This window comes from Melanotaenia boesemani, chromosome 16 (assembly GCF_017639745.1).
Source record: "Melanotaenia boesemani isolate fMelBoe1 chromosome 16, fMelBoe1.pri, whole genome shotgun sequence".
NCBI lineage: Eukaryota > Metazoa > Chordata > Actinopteri > Atheriniformes > Melanotaeniidae > Melanotaenia > Melanotaenia boesemani.
This window is the reverse complement of record NC_055697.1, coordinates 9,202,991-9,219,926: the sequence shown is the minus strand read 5'-3', so window position 1 is coordinate 9,219,926 and position 16,936 is coordinate 9,202,991. Positions and strand designations below refer to the sequence as shown.

Sequence of the window (16,936 nt, the reverse complement as noted above, 5' to 3'; positions counted from 1 at the left end):
TATTGTGGATGCAGTTGGTTGATGGCAAAAAGCACAGAACTCCTGTTCAAACATTCCTCTCTACCTGCACTCTCTGGGAACAACAGAAGCAAACCAAGACTAACGTCACGGTAAATATTCAACACATGCACAAGCCAAATTCTCAGGGGTCCTGCAAAAGAACAACTTAACCTCCAGCAGTCCACTCAAACTTGCTACTAATGGGAAGGTGGGGTACAGTTATGCGTCTCCATGTCCCTGTCACCCTGTTCCTCTTTACCCCCCACCCCACCGTGAAGCTGACCTTACCAAATTTTCAGTGTTAAAAACCTGGAGATGGGCACTTCTGTTCCACCTGCTCTGGGTAGTGAGGCATGTGGGCCATTTCCACAGCAGGGCTCAAAATGCTGAACTGGAGATAATCAATAGTTAATGGGGAGCGAAATGTAATGACGGTGAAGGATGACATTTCAACCTCAGGGAAGGTTTAGCTACAGAGAACAGTGCTGCACGTATGGTGATGTGTGCCGAGGGCAGTTATGAGTTCACAGCCAGCTTCTAATGCTATATTAATGATTTCCTTTTTCAACCTGACACAGCCAGGAAGGAGGTGCTGCATTTATGGAGCAGGCTGCCGTCATTCTGTTTGTGAAATAGCCATTTAGAGGTAAATAACTATATAAATATGTTTTTCTCTCTGGAGCATAATCACTTGAAAGTTTGTGGTAAATTGCTAGGAAGGGCTGTCACTCAGTCTCAGATGAAAAATGACTGCAATATTCTTGCAGACCTGTTTTTAATTGTGTTTCACAATGTTTTTTATCTACTGGCCCATGTTATCATGAAATATGAATTTTATAATGTGTCAATAAAAAATATTTTCCAGACTACATGCTGTAAATTCAGAACATTTTAATCTGCTTTCCCACAACATATTTCAGATCTATATCTGGGGCAGTAATTATTGATGTCTGTACTGGGATATATTTGCTTGAAATTAGACCTTTGAGCCCAGTTATTTCAAGTGTAACTAGTTACAAACTGCACAATGTCAGACAGGAGAGTTATGGTTTTAAAATACCCAGTGGTGTTACTGTAATTGTTACTTTAAAGTGTTAAGGATTGTATCATGTTTTAGTGTCAGAAAACAGTTTTTCCCAACCTGAAGACCTTTTGTGATTCTTCATCTTCTGCATTTAGCTTTTCCTCCTGACTTGGTTACCATGGTGATGCGTCTCAATTCACATGATAGTGATGAGTTCTGCTTTCTTTAAAAGGTTGGAAATTCAGCTATTTAGAAAAAAGATATCATTCAATTTCTTTTGTGATTTTTCAGGTAACACTGGGGCTGCACAAATTGTTTATTTTCTTAAAACTACCCAAATATTTCAACCCATTATGACCTAATGTGACATGTGTTTTTTTACTTTTCCTGACTAGAGCATTTTGTTAAGTTAGTAACACCTTTAATGATAATTTTAACTAATTATTGGTAAATACAAGGACAAAATAAAAAGAAATTATTAAGAAAACAGATGGTTTGATGTTTTATGTGTCTATTGTTTTTTTAAGAAGCTAAGAAATAAAAGGTTTCAGTGGACAGTTTCAAGCTTTTTTTTTTTTAAATCCTCATAGTTTTAGAAAGCTTTTTAAGCAAAAGCCATAGGTTAGAACAAACTTAGCCAAATAAAGATTGAAAGGGAGTCTTGGTTAAATGTAACTCTTGGTGAGTGTCTCTAGATTAAAAATACCACATTTATGTCCCCCTAACATCATCCTTTCCTGAGTAGAATCTGTAGACAATAGTTGGCATTTTTCAGGCAAAAGTTATCACTTCTGGTCTCCTTAGAGCATCTAAGAGTATTTCCCAGGGATACATCCTAGCCCCACTAATACTCATTCTATATAGCGTGTTAATCATACCATAATTTCTCATTTGAGCCTCCAAAAATGGGACAATAATTTTCTAGATGTTTTCAGAACCATTGGTGCTTCATGTACACGACTGCATTCTTGCAACTTGTATTCTATATTACATACATGCAATGGACACAGCATACGGACAGGTCATTATTAGCACGACAAATCGTTTGTTCATAATTGTTTGTTAAGTGCATCAGTTGGAAGGACTGTCTCATTCACCACCAAAAAAAAAAACCCAAAAAACTAATCACTGACATGTTTTTATTTATATGGCTATTGTTGGACTGTTTAATTGATTTCTGGAGATCTGTATCTTTCAAATAACATGGAAGATTATTTTCTTCACTCTCCAGACTTCTTCCAGCTAAACTGAGAGAAAGGAGCTGGTCTCATCAATTTAAGCTATTTGGCATGTTTGACTAAACTAAACTAAACTAAACTAAACTAAACTAAACTAAACTAAACTAAACTAAACTAAACTAAACTAGACGTGTGAGGAACCAAAATAAAAAGCTGACAATGACAAATAAGAACAAACTAGATGGTGAAAACAGAAGAAACAAGAAGGAGAAGCAGTCCTTGTCTTCCTCGCTCCCTCACCCCTCTGCCCCTCCCTTCACATTCTCTGCCTTGCATGCTGAGAGCTCTATACCTTCTCCTGACCTACGTGAGGATGAGAAAACCAGACAAGGTTGAACCTCAGTCCATTTAGATTCTCTTTGGCAGGCCTCCTGGTCTTGGAATAAAGCCAGAACATAGGCCCCTACCTGAAACCTCCATCGATGAGGACTCAGCGTTGGTTTATTGCAAAACCTGGAAACCTTCTGAAGTTTTATAGATGGTGAAAGCAGCATTCCCAAAACCAGTTGAGACTCACTGAAGCCAGGTCACAAGATAGCTGTTAAAACAAAACCAAAACAAAAACTACGTGAGGAGAAAGCATTGGAAGGCCCAGACGTTTACAGGCCCATATCAGGTGCTCCTGACCATTGACACAGCAGATAAGTTTGCAGAGAGGGCCACCTGAATCCATGCCAGTAAATGCAAACGGGTCCTTACTCCAGAGGAGGACCTTCCATGTTCACAACCACTATCACCACCAGGAGAGGATTTCGTGTCACCTGACCCAAGCAGGTAGACCAACGTGGATTTTCAGGCCCCTAAACTGAAAATGGTGACTAGCAACAACCATGAACCTCAGATGACTTCAGGAGATGAAATGCAGATGCTGCAGTGCTCATGTGCATCATCCTTATCTTGCTCTCATGGTTGCTGATGTTGCCACCTTCTAAGATGCTGTTAAAACCTCATGTGATTGATCATCATGACTATCAAGACAACATCTGGTATCAACTGGCTAAGCAAACTGTTCTGAAATTCACTAATGCCAGCTGTTACGTGTGTGCTCTGATTCCTCCTGGGTGTCAGTGATGTAAAGAGACCTGCCCTTCATCCCAACTTGTTTTCCTTCAAACTTCTCTGCACACACCAACACCTGTTTCAGGTGAAGTGTTAACTGTTTCCTCCACAGATCACACTGCTAAAGCTCCACTGTGCTTCCACCTCCCTTGTGGGACATCTTCTGCTACCTTACATTGTCATGTTAGTTTCCCAGCTTTGTGTGGTTTTTGTCCTGAAGACAGATTTCCCTGTAACATGACTGATTAACCACTTGGTCCTACTCTTAATGTGAATTTTGATCTTTTGGTTTTCCACATTCCAAGTATGCCATTCTGTGCACCCCCTCTCCATGGGGCTAGGGATGTCCCACTGACAATGTGTGGGTGTGTGGGCATCACTCATATCTCTACCTGCCAGTAAACTGGTGTGGTTTGTTATTTGGCTTTTCCGGTTCATGTTTTTCCTTGTGATGACGCTGGTCTCCCGTAGATTACTCTAGTGATGATGATGATGATGATGAAACCACTGTTAAATGTGTTAATGCTGAAGAATACTTGTGTTTTCTGATCTTGAATACTTTAAGTTTCTAGTCTCACAAAAACAGCAGCTCTTACTACTTTTTTCACTCCTGCTCATGTGTGTGGTTCATTGATTCTTCGTGAATTTGAACTCCTGATGTCTTTATCAAGCAAAGGCCTCATTTTTAAAGTAAATTTATTTCAATCTTGTTTGATTAATATAAAATAGGTTTTTTAGAGGGGAATTGTGGAAGAAATGTGCTTATTATTATTTATTAATCATCTTTTTATTATTCACTTTGTTAATCTTTATTATATTTATTACACCTTTTTTTTATCATAATCATTATAGTCTTTAACCATTTTTATCCACCTTTATGCATTATCTTTTTCTGAGACAAGTGATGGCCTGAGGGACTCCGACCCTGGACTGGGAACAGTGTGGCTCTCACTGGAGACACTGGGTTGTATGAAGACAGGACATCTGCAAAATAAGACAGATTATTTTGAGAGAGAAGCAAACTTATTTGGTCATTCGGGCCACCCTAACAACACGGGGTAGAAAACCTGTGGGTTGGATGCGACGCGCTCCTGTACAAGTCTTTATTTTTCTTTTCTGTAATAAACTTTGTTAAACTTCACTCATCCAGACTCTTGATAATTTATTTTTCTACAAGTGTGCTATCTGTTTTTTTTTTAATGAAGAAAGCAGACCTGACATGCTGTGATGACATGAAATCATATTCTTTAAGTGTTCATGGAGATATTAGTGGCTCATAATTAAAAAAAAAAAAAAAGTGTACTGTATCCAGATCTTTGCAGTCTTCATTTGTCATGCAGCTGCCTTGCAAATCTGACACACAGCTGGGTTATGCCACTGAACTGATTATAAAGTCTACAGCAGCTCAAACCATCTCTGTTTGGCCCAAACCAAATCCACAACACTGGATGCAAAGAGGCCTATCTGTCAACAAAGACGTCTTGTTTTATGTTTTCTCTCTGTCCCACTAATACAGTGTCCAATTAAGGTTCCTGTGTTTAAGTGGTGAACCTGTTTTATAGGTAGGATTACATGTTATATTTACAAAAGGTACATTGACATGAATAAATATTTCTTCAATCTGATTTAAATAAATCTAATCAGAGATACCAGCTGACATGTTTAAATGGACGCTAGGTAAAGTTATTAAGTGAGTTGTTTGTTTACATGATGTAAAGATTTAAGAGTATCATAGCACTCCTGACATGCCCAGTGTGTACTGAAATTTGGTAGAAGATGTAGTAAATTTTTTTTTTATTTATCATATTTTGTCAAGTGTCTTTGTGAGCAACTAATTGTTTCAAGCCTTTAAACAATGGAGACTGTGAGTGTTACTTTTATACTTCAGAGTTTGCAACAAAAATGTTGTATCTGCCATGGGGGTTTTATTCAATTTTTCCATACGGTTCCTGATTTTTCTTAAAAAGAATAGTATTAATTTCTCCATATTTTATGTGTTTATTCATTTATTTAATTTTATGAACAGAGACCACTTCATTTTCTGCTTTTTGTGGTCTGTCAAAAAGAACTTTTGTCTCTATATGAGATGTTTCATATTGCATGAACTGCATCAGTAGTAGCAGAATGTTTTTTGGCAGTAATGTCTTTGACCACTTTGCACTAATATATGCACGCATGCGACTTGCAAATTTGTAGTGCATGCCTGAAAACACTCCCTGTGTAATTCAAGCAGCTACTCTTATCAGCTGAAAAATTAACAGCAGATGCCGCTTTACCCCGAGCATTTTCACCAGCGGTGTCTGAGTTGGTGAATGTATTGTTTGTGCTTGTGGAGTTTTTTGGTTAATTACAAAACTATCCATTGTCTTTCATAACAATGTTGATACAATTGACATTATGATATTGTAGCCTCACAGTTGACAGTTGTGGATAAGAGCTTCTGTGTTTTAGCCAGGAATGTCTTGTTCTGGAGGCAGAACGCTTGAAGTGTTAAGTCTAAGCTTATCTCACGCTGAAAGTGAATTGGTGCCCAATTTGAAAAAACTCCTGTGTGTTACTAAGTGTGTGCATTTCTGACTGATATCATCTGCTTTTATTTATCTATTCACTACAATATGTTGGAGTCATGTTAATGTATATTTAAATTTGTATGGAGAAAAGCCTATGGGATAAAGTATATATATATTTTAAATATCCTAATCAACTGCAGTATATCCACAGACCTCCTATGGGTCATGACCCCCTGTGAAGACTTCTGGTTTAGACACACCTCGCAATCAAATTGAAAATTCATTCTGATCGATGCCAATTGGATTAATTGAAGTGTTTACATGACATATTTTTATTCTGATTGTGCGTTTGTTCGGATCAAAAGTGCTCCATGTAAACGCTTCTAATGTTGCAGAAAGTAGCTAGGCTGTTTTGACTTGCAGATGACCTTGCAAACCTAATTTGTTCTGGAATAATTTTCTGGTTCAAACATTAAATGCTGTGTAAGCAACCAACCATTGCATAGATGGGGAAAGAGAGTCATCCGCTGGTAACTGGGACCTACCATTTTCATTAGCTTGTGTTACTGGTAACTGGTGAAAGCTGTTTGGTGAATAAATATTTAAAAGAAAGAAATAAAAGAAACAGTTAAAAGACAAAGGAATACTAAATAATAATAAAAAAAAATCTAAATAAAAGCTATTCAAACTTTTTTCCTATTTCCAATGTTTGCTAGTGGGCTAAACAAGTAAGCTAGCTTAAAGGACAGATATTTCCCACCACAGCACATCAGTATTATTGTTCTTTTATTAAATTTCTGATAACAACATAATAACTGCAAGTATTTTTGCTCTGTAGTGTAAAGAAGGGTTTCAGATTTATTTTGGTAAAGACCATCACATAAAAAAATAGTTTAATGAAGAAAGTAGGCTCTGGTTTAGCTGCTTTTTGACTTTGTGTAGGAGGGCTGACATGATTAATTTTCAACGCCTTGTCTGTGTTATGTAAGTATTTTCTTGTTAGGTATCAAATAATTGACCATATAAGATACGTGTCAAAGAAACCACTCTAATTCCTGATAATTAGGCAATCACAGCCTGCAGTGTGTGAGCCAGATGAACAGCTCTGATATCCATTAAGGCTCACTAATTGACCGCCTGTTCTCATTTCACTGCTCCATCTAGTGGCTCGGCTCAGCGCGACGTCTGAGCGCTGCTGCCTCTTTTCTCTTCCCATTTATTTATTTATTTATTTGCCACCGTGAGAAATAAAGTGCCAGTGTTGAGCAGAGGGATCAGTAGCTCTTTCCGACCGCGGTGGATGGTCGGAGACGGATCGCTTTCTTTTCTTTCACTCACTGTGACTATTAAAGTTAAACGTGACACGCTGATGACTTGCGAGCATCCTCCTGGGAAACTGTGCATTTCACCGGCTTAACGAGCGTCAGTTCCCATCTCTTCACTGGAAGATCATTTGTTGCTGTCCTACCTCCGCTGTCCAACAGTCCAAAGGCTGTGTTTCAACCCAGCGCACTGACGGATACGACAGACTCAGAGGATCACAGGTGAATTATATCAATGATAAGCAGCTTTTTAAAATACAAGCTGGTTTAACATCACACACTTTATTGGGATTTGACCGTCCAGTGTTGTCTCCTATAGGCTAATAAGCGATTTTGTCTATGATCTGATATTTTTACTCACATTTAGTCTCCTGGAAACCACATTAACTGGAGCTAAATTATCACCTAATGCCTCCTAATCCTATACAAATCTGCTTGACTGGATAAACTATGCAAATTGTTGAAACGTGCAGAAAACGCTGCTGCACCTGTGGAGGAAACAAAGATATTACAGAAAGTGAACCTTGTGGGCTTTTTTTTTTTTTTTTTTTTGTAGATATATTTAAATAGGACTGAAGATTTTAATGGAAACAGAACACTTTGCCTGCTTACACACTTCTGAATGGAGCATCCATGGAGCACAGCCTTCAACAGCAGGGCAGAGTCGAAATCCACAAAACAACATATTCATCTTTGAATAAATTCATAACAAAGTAGGTAATTGCATTGTGTCCCAAGTCTGTGATCTTGTGAAGACGTGGATATGCTCTCTGTGTGAATGCTGTGCTGAAAAGATCATTGATGGGAGATTTGTTGATATTTTTATTATTTAAATGCTGCTTCAGCTCAGGGTGTACAAAAGAGAGTCAAACAGGCTGCTTGTCTATCACTGACACATCTTTGTGTCTCTTTTTGGGCTGTGTGGGAAAAAAATCCTGTAGATTGACTCCTCGTCCTCATGCATTTCCTGCCTCAGACTTTTCCTAGCAGGCTTTGTGCATGAGCAGATACTCACCTTGTTTCATCACACATAATCTTAAGATGATATGACAGTTTTGCAAGGGCTGTTGGTTTTTCATTGCATGTTTTTGGCAAACTTTCTTCTGATTTGGGTCACTCGTAAGATTTTGCAGTAGAAGGATAAAATTCAATTAGACAGCCCTGCAGCATTCTTTACTCACTGGCAGATGGCTTAATACTCTTGGATCCTGCCTTAGTGTCCCTTAATGCTCTAACTGTGTTTCATAATTTCATATAACTCCCCCTTTTCTCTTTTTCAGTATAAAAATGAGTTTTAAAGCATCATTATTCCAATGCTTTCTCAGCCCTGTCAGCTCCAAACCCACTAGCCACCGCTGTCTAAACATTTCACATCTCATCCCCTGTGATTTGCTTTGTCATAAATTGAAGTAGACCTCAAAGTAAATTGTTGCCTTCCCTGTGTGTTGTGGATTGCATGTTGGCACAGTGGGAGTTGGAGAATCTGTTATGTGCAGTAAATGAACTGCCCACACTGGTGAAGACATTTTTGTTGGTATGAGTTAATTCTGGCCCTAAGGAAATAGTTTTCCTCTCAATGACATATACTCAGGTTTTGCAGGGTGGTCATCTGCTGGAGTTTGAACTTGCAAAATTAATGTGAGTGTGATTTTAGCTTGTTTTGCAAGCTTACTGTCAGACTTGCACTGGTTACAATAACAGCCTAAAACAGAAATGAAACAAAAGTGATGCTGTAAGACAAGCTGTTCTTTTAGTTAAAATATAATTACATATTGTGCCTTACTCATTTCAAATCATCTTGTATTGATTCACTCTGAATGGTACTTCGAAATCAACAAAAGGATGGGTACATTTTAGCACAGGTGTGAAAAATTCCTGGAGATGAGAGCACTGCCTCAGTGAATATGACCCTATTTAAAGCATTATTGTGTCAGTGTTAGAGCTATCAACCTCACTAGAAAAAAACTTTCTGAGCGACATCAAAGACTAAAGCAGGACAGACGTCAGCGTTAACTCAACTTAACTGCTATTTTTGCGTTATTGAAGCATTGCCAGTTTAATATATATGAAGAACAGTAGCCTTTTAGTCAAGGCGATGCTAAACTCAGAGTAAGACCTCAGGTTGTTGTGTTGAGACTTATCCATATTCCTTCTACTGTGTAGTAAAAATGACAACTATTTATGAGTCACACTTCAGTGCGATAGCGAGCATCACTGAAGGGTAACCTAACAGCCTGGTTGAATCCCTGCTTGATTAAACATTGTTGCTGCACTTGAGTGGTCCTACAGGCTCTGGTCAGCAGCCTAAGCCATAAAAGGAACTTTGGCCTTTGACAGAGAGATTTATAGCTGCACTGATGATAATCAACGAGTTGCTGTCGCTGCCAAACACAGAGGATAATGCTGAGTTCATTCAGCCTAGTGCTAGAAGCAGAGACATTTAAATGTCAATGGAAAGCGGAAACACCGTCACTTGTCACAAGAAATAGCTCAGGGAGGGGCAGAATTCAAATTTGCAAGATTAATGGTGAAGCAAAATTACAAAAAGCAACTTTGTTAATATGAGAATTATGATTTTTCAAGCTGCATAATCACAACTCCAGCATCTACTGTTTATATGATTATTAGTGCTAACTGTGCAGAGAAATAAAAGATAAAGCCTCCTAAAGACAGAGCAGATCATTTTTAAGGAGGACGGGTGATATATTTTCTTATGAAGTTTTTGCAAACGCAGATCTTTTCAACATCATTTGCCTGTCATTATCCTAAGTGTTTTCCCCAGACCGATTAATCCTCATGGAAAACCCTGACATCTGTTCCTGAGCCTTGGGTTGGAAATTACTGTATGTGTGCACTTTTAATGAAAATGACAAATAAAAAAATGTTGATAAACTGATGAAAAAGAAAAAAAAAACTTATTTAATATTATGATGCATAGGCTATCCACATAGATATAACAAATTTTAAATTTTCCAGGGTCATGCACAGATAAAAAAAATACAAAGCATTATGTTACATCTCAACATTAAAGTTTGCGATTACTCTAATCCTTGAGAGGTGTAAATGTAAGATAGGAATGTCCAGTTTTGGTCCTTTAAGGCTGCCATCCTGCAGGTTTTATACATTTCCCTGCTCAAACACACTCAATTTAAACAAAATGGTTCTTCAACAGCTTGTTCTCAAATTCTGCCCAAACATGTCAATGACCCATTAATCTGAGTCAGGTGTGTTGAAGCAGGAAACATGTAAAACCTGCTGGACGGCGAACCTTTAGGACCAGAACTAGACATCCCTACGAGGGTTGAAGAACTTTTATAACAAATGCATATTAAACAGAACTAGAAATCCAAAGGATTTTTTAGGGAGAGTTATATTGCAATATAAAAATGTTTCCTAACACTTATTCCATTTATAAGGAATATAATTTTACTTGTTTACTTACAAAACCAACACATTTCTTCCTAAAGTGGCTACATTGGTTCAAAATCTGTAAAAGAAAAAGTATTGAGTTGATGAAGCAATCTCAAATGTGGTTTATAGACTAAAGAGACCTGTACAGGTCAAATATTAATTACTATACATGGAGGCTTGTTTCTCGCCCCCTGATTTTTATATTGTGTTGCATTTAAATCAGCTCTCTCCTCAGCTGAGTTTCCAGTAGAGACCCTCCAGTTGCTCAGCCTGTCAGGTCTGAGGTCTAAACTGACTCTCACACCCCAGCTCTAAGTGTCAGTACAGGGATAACAAAAGTAAGCTCTGTTCCTTAAAACAATGACTAAGTCATCCATCTAATGATTCAATCAGAACTGTTGCAGTAGTGTGTACTCCTAAAACATAGAGTATTGTTTTCCAGGGTTGTGTAGATTATTTGCTGGTTTATGGGGCTCACAGCTTTTGCTTGCATCATTATTTATTAATCAAAGATGCATTTGGAAACAATATTAGATAACAACTTAGCACAGCAGTAAAGATTCACAGAGGTTTTGGTTTAAGTGGAGTTATTATCATGCATATTTAATCGTGGCCTCTCTGCTAAGTTTCCCCTACATTGTTATGGTGCAACAAAAGCACGTTGCAGCGTTTTAAAACTTACAAAAAAACTAAGTGACTGATTATGAATGATTAATTGGTCTAAAGATTTTTGTTTTTAAAGGCAATATTTGAGTACATCGTTATGCAGAATCGCAGTGAAACTACATTGCTTTTGTGCAGCTGAAAAGGTATCCAATTTAAATTTTTTTTGCAAAAAGTGTTTGCTGTACAGAGATAATTATTTCTGAGATGACAAGTGTTAATTAAAGAGTTGTTTTTTTTTTTGACAACGCATTTCCATCTTTTATTTTTTTTCCAAGAAGTCAGCGCTTACATGTGTCACAGATGTGAATGAACTCAGTGATGCTGGCTTATGTAAACTCTGACATGCTTGTGATTGATGTCTGCAACCAGGCGGCAACGTCACTTTTGCACAAACTGTGCACTGTATAAACTGTGTGTAGATGTGAACTGTGTGTGGATATGGGTTTCTAAATGTGCCAACAGGACTGCAGTTGCAGTTTATTACATATTATAAGCTCATTAAGCACAAATTAATACTCATCATGGTTTGTGTCCATCCATTAAACAAGCATTATTCTGCAGACATGGAGTGCAGGCTGTATTATGTCTTTAGGTCACTTCATTCTAGTTGTCTTGTTTCTTCCTGTCAAAATGTCCTTGCAAATATTGAACATATATAAAAAATGGGAGCGCAAGGAGAATTCTTTGTAGAGCTGTCGGCAAAAGATAAACCCGTGACCTTTTACCAGATGGCTCATATGTAACACTATAAATATGAATGTTTGCCATCACTTTGATCTGAAGAGTGGTGAGAAAAGGTATCAGTAAAACCCATCATAAAATGTTTTACAGCACAAGGCTTTAGTAAAATCAGAAAACTCTAATTGTCTTTCATTTTAGTATGTAAAATGTATCATAAAATTAGTTATACAAGATGCATTAAAGCGGTGAATTTATTAGACAGGCATTTAAACAAGATGCTCCAGAGGTTATTAAAATGTTACAACTGTGGCTAATTTAATAACAACTAATGTACAATAATTTTGTTTTGTAAATGTTAAGGAGCTCAGCTTAATATTTTTTCCTCTATATTCTTTTTTTTGTTTGTTTTTTTTTTTTTTGTTTTGTTGTTGTTTTTATGTTGCCATCAAATGTAATACAAAGACCCAGACCATTGGTGGAATTTAATTGCAGTTATTTATCAGTGGCGGCTCATGAAAAATATTTTTGGTGGGGCTAATGTGACAATACATTTCTCTGCCTAGTCCAGTATTTAAGAATTCAAATCAAAAGTCAGATGATTGTAACAGTAATGATTTAATATCCTTCTCAAAATCACCATTTTCAAAGATAAAGTAATTAAACAATTTTCAAGTGTTTAATACTACATGCATGCTTTAGAAAGAAATGGTATCAAATACAATAACTCAACAACAATGAAAGAGTATGATCAGCTGGATCTACATAAATCAACAGCGTGTGAGTGAGTCAGAGAAAGGAGTGTATGTTTGTGTTAAGGTGAGTGTAACATAATAACTGAGTGGAGAGGATGGATAGTGCTTATTTGTACAGGAACTTTGCTCCTCTGTCTTTCTGTGTGGCAAATTTCTCAATGACTCTGGTGTTGAAATCAGGGATGTCCCGTGTTAGTTTTTCCTCAATGGAGAGCATAGCCAGAGCGTTGAGGCGATCGTGTGCCATAGTATTCCTAAGGAAAGTTTTTATCCTCTTTAAAGTTGAGAAGCACCTCTCTGACTCTGATGTTGTCATTGGTGTGGTGATCAGAATGTTGAGAAGACTTACAGTTTCTGTAAATGTGTCTTGAAGATTATTCTCCATGAGAACCTGAAAGAGAGCCAGTGCACCCCTGCAGCTCTGGAACTCTTTGTTGCTGTAGATCAGGGACAGCTCTGTTTTAAGTGTGGCCTTGTCCAGTGAGGGACAAGCTGCTACTGTGGTATCCAGTGCTGAGTCTGGGAACTTCTTGTTGTGTTGTGGCACTGACCAAGTGTTTGGTGAAAGAAAACCTCTCCTTGGCATGGCACATAATGGTGTCGCACACCTATAACATGGTCTGTAATTTAAAAATAGGTATGAATTAGGTTTTTACATTTTATTTTAAACAATAGGCTATAATTCTCCTGTCCTTTCCTGAACAGCTATAATTGTGTAATAAGCCAACATGGATTACTCTATATATTTATATCAGAACATGACAATGTATATTTTACTCAATAGCACTATTTCAAATGGCCAGTGTGGTGATAAGTTGTTATTTTTCTATCCACTAGGTGGCAGCTTAAAGTGCTTACCTCCAATGCCAAATGGTGTTGGCTGTCTTCTCCCAAAGTCCTCCGTTTCTTTGTGGGTGGCTCCTGTCCAGGTCCCCTGTACTCCTCAACTAGGGAAGGAACAGCCTCCTTGATAATACAGAAACAATACATAAATTTTAAGTTTGCTGGCCAATTAAGACCAGGGATACCATGGTCCTTAAACCAAGTACTGGTAGCTTTGGCACTGTGTGCAGGTGCCAAGTCCTGTTGGAAAATTAAATCTGCATCTCCATTAAGTTGGTCAGCAGCAGGAAGCATGAAGTGCTCTAAAACCTCCTGGTAGACGGCTGCGTTGACCATGGACCTAAGAAAACACAGTGGACCAACACCAGCAGATGATATGGCCCCCCAAACCATCACTTTCTCCAGACTCTTGGACCTTGTTTCCAAAGGACATGCAACATTTCCTTTCATCAGAGAACATAACTTTGGACCAGTCAGCAGCAGTCCTGTCCTTTTTGTCTTTAGCCCAGGCAAGATGCTTCTGACACTGTCTCTTGTTCAAGAGTGGCTTGACACAAGGAATGCGATAGCTGAAACCCATGTCTTGCATACATTTGTGCTGGTGGTTCCTGAAGCACTGACTCCAGCTGCAGTCCATTCTTTGTAAATCTCCCCCACATTTTTGAGTGGGTTTCGTTTCACAGTCCTGTCCAGGGTGCGGTTATCCCTATTGCTTGTACACTTTTTTCTACCACATCGTTTCCTTCCCTTTGCCTCTCTATTAATGTGCTTGGACACAGAGCTCTGTGAACAGCCAGCCTCTTTAGCAATGACCTTTTGTGTCTTCCCTCCTTGTGCCAGGTTTCAATGGTCGTCTTTTGGACAACTGTCAGGTCAGCAGTCTTCTCCATGATTGTGTAGCCAACAGAACTAGACTGAGAGACCATTTAAAGGCCTTTGCAGGTGTTGTGAGTTGATTAGCTGATTAGAGTGCAGCACTAGGTATCTTCAATATTGAATCTTTCCACAATATTCTAATTTTCTGGTATATTGAATTTGGGGTTTTCATTAGTTGTCAGTTATAATCATCAAAATTAAAAGAAATAGGCATTTTAAATATGTCAGTCTGAAGAATGAATGTCTACATTATACAAGTTTCACTTTTTGAATGTAATTACTGAAATCAACTTTTTCATGATATTCTAATTTTATGACGAGCACCTGTAAGTTACTGTATTTGAGCATTAGGCTACATAGAGTTTATTCAAAGAGAATTAACATTTGGGTAACACTGTGCACAGATGCATAGCTTACCTGATAGCCTGCATGCTGTCAATGAATTTTTGGACGATTCCTGAGATGTAGACAGAATCAATGTTTCTTCTCTGCAGCTGGTTATACAGCATGTCCACATGTAGCATTATGTTACGACCCCTCTCTAGTCTAAGGGCAAGAGGGTCAGTAACAATTAGCGTCGGAGTCCAGCTCTTTAAAATAAGAGACATTTATTGACATAACAAATGAAATACACAAACTAGGTGGTAGTGCCAATAACAAATAATACCAAACAAAAAAGAAAAGGCACTCTAACAAATGTCACAAAAACCAAGAAGTTATAAATAATAACAACGTAAAGTGTCCTGAAACTCAGGTAAGCCTCAAACTGGCTATTTAGCAACTAAAAGGAAGTTGTCTGTAGGCAACAGGTTGACAAACAAAAGGTAAAGTATTCTGGAGGCAAAACCACACTCAACAAGTCAAACAAAATACCACTGGTCACAAACACTACATGGCACCAAAAGTCTCCACTAAGCACACGCAGGTGCTGTCCTGTACAAACAAATCCTATGGCAAGCTGTGCTGTATTCGCACACAACCGCGCCGACTGAAGGCAGCTCCAGCCTTCATATAGAGGGAAAGTCTCTGGAGGGCGGGGCCGAGGAAGAACGGATCCGTAGCCGTCCAATCCCAGTGGTGAGGAGAGGAGCAGCCCCCGACGAAATCTCGGCCAATCACCTGCAAGCAACCGTACACACAAATTAACATACCCAGACACAGGCTGACAAGTCTGGGACGTAACACATTATTTTGTGAAAGAAGGCCAGGAAAAACAGAATTCATCATCTTCAAGCATTCTCACATAGCCACCAGCCTCTCTCGCTGTTCTGGATGGTCTCAAAACACTTCACCAGATCGGCCTTGTGTTCATACACTGTGTTAACCACACGACTGTTGACATTCCAACGTGTTGCTGATGAACTTGGAAGACGATGCGCCACCACCTCATCAAGCACTGCGGTTCTCTTGCTTGACTTGGAAAAAAAGGAAGAAAATCCCCCGATATCAGAAAAGAAGTGATTGATCTGTGGGATGTGGGATGTGGCTTGTTGCATTACTAAGTTTAACTGGTGGGAAAAACAGTGAACTTAGTAAGCATTTCCATAGATGTCCTGGACCTTTCGCTGAACTCCTCCAGTGGCACCCCCTCATCACTGATGCCCCATCATAGGCCTGGCCGATCAGCTTCTTTTCTTGTCCCTCCGGAAGGATGGTGCCCAGGCTTTCCAATAAGGCACCTGAGGTTTGCGTCCACGCTGGCATTGGAGAGCTTAATAAACTCAAACAAACGCTCCTGGACATTGTGGGTTCTGTCAATGTATCTTAGAACCAGGACTAACTGACAGTGTGTGGAAATGTCAATTGTTTCATCAGCTTGAATGGCTAAAAAGTCAGCTGTTTTTACTTCATCCATGATTTTTTCTTTCAGAACTGCCAGCTTACAGTCCAGTAACTCAGTAAAGACAGTTACATTTTTAAGGTGATCATTCAAGTCCCGGTCAATGGACGCCATTAAATCTACTAAACCTCTGAAAATTCCAGGGTTTTCAGAAGTATCCCTTTCATCATGCCCCCGCAATGCCAGTTCAAAATTTTTGATATTTTGATAAAATATGACGATTCTTATCAACCTCTTCATTGTGCCTTCTTACCGCAACGTGGTGTCCGTCATTGAGCGTTCATGCTTCTTGAGGCGTTCGGAAAGATGTTTCAAGTCGGTTTGTCCTGACTGTGTCCATGTTAAATCACATTTGTCACTTTAAAAAAAATACAGGGAAAACAGAAAAGTGCATTGGCTATTCCACAGCCTGTTCACCACGACTTGCGCTCGAACCAACTCCTGCAAAAACTCCGGTTATAAACTTTACTTTTCTCCTTGGTCTGCTGATTAATAATAAGGTCGGGCTTCTCGGGTCCCAACTCCTTAACTCGGATTTTCTCCTCCATTGTCCTTCTTGCAAACGGGTAAATGAATAAGGATCTCACCGAATTTGGTGGAAGTTGCACCTTGCTCGTCATTCCACTGAGTGACCAAACCACAAAAGCCTCTTTTTTAACCTTAAATCTCGTGGTATTTTCCACTGAAAGTGAAATGTTTTAAGCACCCCAAGAC

General features: G+C 38.7%; 1 protein-coding gene across 2 annotated transcripts in view; it reads left to right on the top strand.

Moving 5' to 3' along the window:
- The first annotated feature begins 7,012 nt into the window (after positions 1 to 7,012).
- vwc2 (von Willebrand factor C domain containing 2) overlaps positions 7,013 to 16,936 on the top strand; it is a 39,353-nt gene continuing 29,429 nt past the window's right edge. For both annotated transcript variants that reach the window (XM_042010496.1, XM_042010495.1), the window contains exon 1: positions 7,013 to 7,375. The gene's annotated coding sequence lies outside the window, so the exon portion shown is untranslated. The remainder of the gene's footprint in view (positions 7,376 to 16,936) is intronic.